We start from the raw sequence: 8,077 nt of genomic DNA, 5'->3' as shown, positions 1-8,077 counted from the left end.
ATTGACAGTAAGCAAAGAATATAGGCCCAAGGATATTATGAAAAATTGCCTAGCTCATTCCTATGATTGCAAAAGCGTCAATCAATGTCATGCAAGAATTACCTACAATCAGATATCCCTCATCTATTTAGCATCACAGGTAGGCAAATTGTCTCTAAGCAACGCTAGTATCAACAAACATGACAGTGCAAAATAATTGTGACTCCTAAGTTATCATGAACACATAAATATTTCAGGATCGCAATTCGGTTTTCATCATCGGTCACACATTTTACTTATCCATGACTCTACCTAACAAATCTAGCATGCAATAAAAAAAATCAAACTAACTACTGAGCAATAAAACAAAAAAATTCTGCAGAAAAATTCTAACAAGCAAAGCAATTTTTTATCTCCCCCCAAACTTAAAGTATGCATTGTCCTCAATGTATAAAAATAAAGAACATGACAACACATACCTCGCTCCCGAGTGTCAGAACTCGGGGCTCGAGTCATCTTTCCCAGTATCTTCAGCATCACCGTCCATGGGCTGTGGCGGTGAAAAATTTGGTGGTGGGTACTGTGGTGGCCAAGCTGGATATGGTGGAAAGGGAGCATCCTCGGGTCCCGTAGGTGGAAAACGCTGGGCGAGCACCGATGTGAAGTCCATCATATAAGACATGAAAGTATTAGTAGTGTGTCGGTGCTCGGCCAGCTCTTGGCGCTGAGCCTGCATCTCGTGTTCCATTCGGAACATCCTGTCTCGCAAATTGGATCGAGGGATCGATGGAGGTGGCGGAGGCTGGCGTTCTCTAGCCCTCTGATTATAAGCTGCCCTAGCCTCTTGTCTTTCCAATTCGCTTTCGAAGCGCATGCGGTGTGGAGTATTTACCGTGATTGGGCCTTTTGCTTTCAAAGCATGTTCATCTGCACCCCATTGCACACCGACATGAAGACATAGGGCAGTGATAGTATGTGCACACGGGAGGCTGACGGTCATGAGTCCTGTACCAGCACGCATGATAAATCTGTGAATGAGCCTCCCAAGATCCACGGTCTTCCCAGTCATTATGGCGTAAATCAACGCCACTTTGTCCTTTTAATTTCTGTCTGATGTGAGGAGGGCATGATCCGTGAGAGAATAAAAGATGCCCAACTGCACGGGTCACGGCGTAAGTCGGACTTCTTCAAAGTGACAGGGGAGCCTTGATTCAAGCGCCACTCTGCATCCTCAATGCATAAGCTCCTGATAATCTCATCGTAATCAACATTGCCAGTAATCAACGCAGTATATTCGTCATTTTCAAAACTCGGCAGATTGTAAATATCATTAATGGTTGCCGAATCAAAATAGACCAATTTCCCTCGCACCAGAACTCCGTATTCCTTGTGCTTGATTCTCAAATTAGCATAGAACTCTCATACTACGGGTATAACTGCATCTGGCGGTGACTGTGCTATATCACCCCATCCCCTTCGCTCAACCTCTTCAATTATTGCACATTCAGGGTACGTCAGATCTAGCCCTCTTTCTGGAATAATCGACCTAGACATGGTGCTCTCGTAAATTCGGAATGCTTCCTCGTTCCAAAATTTATGGACATCGTAGGAACGAGACGAGGAAGTCCCATCCTTCAATCTTTTTTCTAGGCGGCATAATTTTCAACAATACCCACACTTATACTCGACAAATATAGACACAATGCCACCAACGATTGCTTGAAATCTGAAAAGTATCCCCAAATGATAACACGTAAAAAAACGGTACCCTTGAGTGTAGATAATTAACCGGAGATGACGCTCGGCGGTAGCAATGGCGGCGGCGAGGGGCAGCGACGACGGCGGCGGCTGCTGTTGGTTGTGGGAGAGATGAGTTGTGTGTTTGTGAGAGAAGGAGGTGGATTGAAGGAGTTATGGAGTAGTTTTGTTGATGGAGGTTTGTGGGTTGAGTGAATTGGAAGAGGATTTATGAAGGGGATGAATTTTTGGAGAGGATTTGTTGGAGGTGGCGGCTGCTTCTCAGATTGAAGAGTTTTGTGTGTGTGAAATTATGAGATAGGGTTTTAAAAGTGGCGCGGCCATGCGGGAGCTTCTGGTTACCTGCCAATAAATGAGCGCGCGCGGTCGAACGTAATCTGGCGCGCCCGCGCGTATGCTTCTGTTCTTGCAGCAATAATGTATCACGCGCGGCTGCGCATGATGTTGCGCGATGGCGCGCTGCTCTCTGTTTCGATGCTCCTTTGATTGGCGCGCTGCTGCGCGTGATCTCGCGCGGTGGCGCGCTTGCATCTGCTATCTTCATTTTTTTTTAAACACACCTGCAAACATTACAGCAAATCAAATTATTACTAGAAATGAATAATTAAAATAAATGAATATAAAAAAAAATGAAATAAAATGAACAAAATGAATGCGAAAATTAATCGTGGGTTGCCTCCCACGAAGCGCTTGGTTTGATGTCATCAGCCTGACTACCAGTTTTGTTCAATTGGGTTCACCCAAACTAAGATTGTCAATATTCCTCACTTCAGTTCTATAGTATGCCTTAACCCGCTGTTCATTGACCTTGAAGGTTCGTCCATCACTGCATTTCAGCTCGATAGCCCCATGAGGATATACTGTTTCTACTACAAATGGCCCTGACCAACGCGACTTCAATTTACCAGGGAACAAATTCAGACGTGAATTGAATAACAGTACTTGCTGTCCCGGTTTTAATTCCCTTCGGACAATGATTTTGTCATGCCACTTCTTAGTTTGCTCTTTGTAGATCTTGGCATTTTCATAAGCGTCATTTCGGAATTCATCCATCTCACTTAACTGCAGTTTTCTGACATCGCCAGAAGCTTTCAGATCAAAATTTAATTTCTTCACACCCAAAATGCTCTATGCTCCAACTCCAACGGCAGATGACATGCTTTCCCAAATACTAGCCTATAGGGATACATCCCAATAATGTTTCCTAACCTCTGGCATCTATCACATGATTTTACCAAGGTGTAGCTATCTTTAAACAAACCAGGCCAGTAGAAACCAGATTGCAATACCTTAGCTGTTGTTCGTGACGCTCCAAAATGTCCACCATATGGTGAAGAATGACACTTCTCCAAAATTTGTTCAGCTTCTATACCCTCCACGCATCTCCTAATCACTTGGTCAGCACACCTCTTATATACAAATGGATCGTCCCAATAATAGAACTTGATGTCATGGACAAACTTCTTCTTTTGGTGATAACTCAAATCTGGAGGAAGGGTGCCGCAAGACAAAAAATTAGCAATATCAGCAAACCAAGGAAGTATAGAATTTACCTCGAAGAGTTGCTCATCAGAGAATGTTTCTTGTATAGCTCCCTCTACTCTCTTCTCTTCCAGCTCAAGCCTCGACAAATGGTCAGCCACTTGGTTCTCACTACCCTTTTTATCCTTGACCTCAAAGTCAAATTCTTGTAAGAGCAAAATCCACCTTATCAAGCGTGGTTTTGCATCCTTTTTGGCGAACAGGTAGCGAATAGCTGCATGATCAGTGAAAACGATTACCTTTGTGCCAATCAAGTAAGGTCTGAATTTGTCGAATGCAAATACTACTGCAAGCATTTCTTTCTCAGTTGTAGTGTAATTCTGTTGTGCAGCATTTATTGTGCGGCTTGCGTAGTAAATTACCCTAAACATCTTCTCCCTTCTTTGGCCTAAAACAGCGCCCACTGCATAATCACTTGCATCACACATTAGCTCAAAAGGCTCATTCCAGTCCGGCACTATCATGATCGGTGCAGTCACCAATGCCATTTTTATCTTCTCAAATGCCTGCAAACAATCATCATCAAATATAAAAGCCGACTCATTTTCAAGTAAATTACATAGGGGTTTAGTAATCTTAGAAAAATCTTTAATAAATCTACGATAAAACCCCGCATGTCCTAAGAAGCTCCTTATTCCCTTGATGCTCTTTGGCGGAGGAAGTTTTTCAACAGCAACCACCTTAGCTCTGTCTACCTCTAGTCCCCGAGAAGACACTTTATGTCCAAGAACAATCCCCTCTTGGATCATAAAATGACTTTTCTCCCAGTTAAGAACTAAGTTCTTTTCTTGGCATCTCTGCAAAACAAGGGATAGGTTGTGTAAACAATGATCAAATGAAGAGCCAAATACCGAGAAGTCGTCCATGAAGACTTTCATGATCTCCTCCACCATGTCTGCAAATATGGCCATCATGCACCTCTGGAAAGTGGCAGGTGCATTGCATAGCCCAAACGACATTCTCCTAAAAGCAAACGTGCCATAGGGACACGTGAAAGTAGTTTTCTCCTGATCTTCTGGCGCTATAGAAATTTGGTTATACCCTGAATAACCATCTAAAAAGCAATAATGACAATAGCCAGCAAGTCTATCAAGTATTTGATCAATAAAAGACAGTGGAAAATGATCCTTTCGTGTAGCATTGTTTAACTTTCTATAATCAATACATACTCGCCAACCATTTACAGTACGAGTAGATATCAATTCATCATTTTCATTTCTAACTACAGTTATTCAACCCTTTTTAGGCACAACTTGTACAGAAGATACCCAACTACTATCAGAAATGGCATAAATGACACCAACATTTAACAATTTTAGCGCCTCATTTTTCACAACCTCTTTCATTGCTAGATTCAATCTCCTCTGGTGATCCACAGAAGGAGTATATGACTCCTCCATCAAAATTTTATGCATGCATATAGTGGGGCTAATTCCCCTAATATCAGAAATAGACAATCCTAAAGCATTTTTAAATTTCCTCAATACTCTCAATAATTTATGATTACCGGATACGTCGACTTTTCACCTAAAAATGCGTAGCAAAGGTGACTTGGTAACTCCTTCAAATCAGGGGAAGGAGGTATTACCTTTGTTTTCTCATTTACCTCCAATTCCTCAAGCGGTGCATCTATTTTCTTTCTTTCTGTGCTGCTTCAAGAGCCAACAACTGACAACTGCTCTTTCACTTCCCAATTGTCTTCATCAACAGTTCCTGCAGCACTTGTCAAACAGCTCTCCAAAGGATCCCTAGTTCCTGCACATTCAAGAGACATACACGAGTCTATAATATCAATGCTTTTACAATTTCTTACCTCATTTGATCCCTTCATGGCGTGATAGATATTGAAAATGACTTCTTCTCCACCAACTCTTAAGGTGAGTTCACCCTTATGCACATCTATCAATTCCCTTCCAGTCGCCAGGAACGGTCTCCCAAAGATTAATGGAGCATCCTGATCTTCTTCCATATCTAAAATCACAAAGTCAGCAGGAAAAATAAATTTATCCACTTTTACCAGTACATCTTCGACGAACCCACGTGGATACGTGAGACTTCTGTCCGCAAGCTGTAAGGTGATAGTGGTAGGTTTGACTTCTCCAAGCTCTAGATCCCTGTAAATAGAAAATGGCATCAAATTAATACTCGCTCCTAAATCACACAAAGATTTACTACATTTAGAACCACCAATAAAGCAAGGAATAGTAAAACTCCCTGGATCTTTTAATTTATGTCGTAATTTATTTTGCACGATGGCGCTACATTCTTCAGTCAATTTCACAGTCTCAAAATCCTGCAGCATCCTCTTCTTAGAAATCACATCTTTAATAAATTTTGCATAATTCGGCATTTGCTCCAAAGCATCAGCAAATGGTATGTTGATGTGTATCTTCTTAAAGATCTCCAAAAATTTTGCAAATTGATCATCCAATTTCTTCTTTTTGAATCTCTGCGGATATGGAAGAGTTGGCTGAAATGCAGGAGGTTGTTTGACTTCAACTTCGGCATTGGGCTTTTGATTTTTCTCTTCTTTTTCATCCTCAAACTCATCATCTTCAACTGTCTTCTCCTTGTCCATTCTCTCCTTGGAACTTTGCACCACTAACTCTTTTCCACTCCTCAAAGTGACTGCCTTGCACTGTTCTTTTGGGTTAACCTCCGTGTTACTAGGAAATTGACCCATGTTATGATCTCTCAAAGCATTGGCCAACTGTCCGATTTGTGTCTCCAGAGATTTCATTGTGGCCTCCATATTTCCCATGTGAGTCTCCATGTTGTTCAGACGAGACTCAGTTCTTGCCATCCTTTTTCAAGACTCAGCAACAAATGTTCCTACCAAATCCTCAAACGAAGGCTTTCCTTCCCCCTTTGATGTATTGAACCACGATGGCGAATTCAACACATTTTTATTATTTTCATAAGAAAAATTTTCATGATTTTTAATCCTGGATGATAAGTATTAGGGGGAGGGTTACCTCGATATCCTCCGAATCCTCCAAAATTTCTGTTGTTGACGTACTGAGCTTCTTCAGTAATAGATTGTTCTTCAGCAACAGCCGATGGAATCTCAGTTTCTGATATGCTCACTTTGTTCATAGCTGCAAGTTTTGTGGTCAGTGCGGACACCTGTGCAGTGAGTGATGTAATAGGGTCCACAGCATACACTCCGACTGTCCTTTTTACTCCTACTCTTTCAGAAGGCCACTGGTAGCTATTTATCGTCATCTGTTCAAGCAAGTCATAAGCTTGCTCAGGAGATTTAGCAAAGATCGTGCCACCAGCTGCAGCATCCACTATTCCTCTTGTTTGCCCATTTAGACCGTTGTAGAATAATTCAATTTGCACCCAGTCTTCAAAGCCATGCTTTGGGAACTTTCTCAACATCTCCTTGTATCTTTCCCATGCCTCGTACAATTGCTCAAAATCTGTCAGCCTGAAAGTGCTAATCTCAATCTTCAACTGTGCAGACTTTAAAGGGGGAAAGTATTTTGCCAGAAATTTCTTCGCCAGCTCCTGCCATGTCGTGATACTTCCCAAGGGAAGCGATTGGAGCCATCCTTTAGCTTGATCCCTGAGAGAAAACGGAAAAAAACGCAGTCTAATAATATCATCAGGAACATTATTAATCTTTACCATATCCGTTATCTCCAAGAAGGTCCTCAAATGAACGTGAGGATCAGAAGTGGCAGTCCCAGCGAACTGGTTTTATTGAACCATATTGATCAGGGCAGGTTTCAGCTCAAAATTGTTGGCATTTATGGTTCCCCGAGCAATGCCAGAATAATGATTGTTGATCACTGGTCGGAAGTGATCTCTGATAGGAATGGCCTCTGGCGGGTTGTGTCTGTCATTTTCTCTGTGTTCAGCCATTGCTTGGATCTCTTCCCTCTTTGATTTTCTTAATTTGCTCGCAGTTCTTTCGATCTCCGGATAAAAAATAAGCAAATCAGGGTTGTGTGATCTTAGCATGCACTGTCAAACAGAGAAAGTGAATAAATAAAAGAAATGAAATGAAATAAAAAGATCTAAATTAAAATCTAGACTAATTGGTAACAATACTGATATAAATTCAAATTTTGACACTCCCCGGCAACGGCGCCAAAAACTTGTTACGTGTTTTCTTAAATGCTCGCAAGCTCACGATGTCAAGTTTTAGTACTGATTAGAGTACATATATCGATCCCACGAGGAGTGTATAAAAAATGTATATCAGTTCTTGTAATTAAAATAGTCTCAATTTTATTTAGAATAATCAATTAGAAGATTGGTTTGTTTGAACGAATTAATTGAAAACAATGAATTAATTAAATCACCGAATTGAGAAATAATAATGAGAGAAAATATCTAGAGAAATGATTTCACAAAATTTTCACGATAATTATTCCCAGTTGAATTTATATTCATGAATTCCAATTATTTAATGGCCAATAACACTTAAATTATTTTATTCCCCCTTTCCCAAGTGACAAATAAGTGTATCAATCAAAATTCGATTCACTTATTCCTAAAAAAATTTATGTTTCATTGGTAAATGCAAACGATGTTCTTACCTAAGCCTCGCTAAAGTTATACGCCTTCCGAACGTTATACGCATTCAACGATGTGTCTCTAATGATCTATAACCCTATTCCCTCTCCCGAGTTATAAGATTAATCATACAACAAACAATTTATGGCCAGTAAATTGCAGTGTAATAAATACAGAGAACACAATTAAACAAGAGCAGAATTCAATCAAATAAACCACTGTGTCAAATCATCGTATCCACAAAGTTACGTCATTCTCTAGGCTAGAAAAT

This window comes from Primulina eburnea, chromosome 7 (assembly GCF_022965805.1).
Source record: "Primulina eburnea isolate SZY01 chromosome 7, ASM2296580v1, whole genome shotgun sequence".
Taxonomy (NCBI): domain Eukaryota; kingdom Viridiplantae; phylum Streptophyta; class Magnoliopsida; order Lamiales; family Gesneriaceae; genus Primulina; species Primulina eburnea.
Note: the sequence above shows the minus strand (reverse complement) of the source record.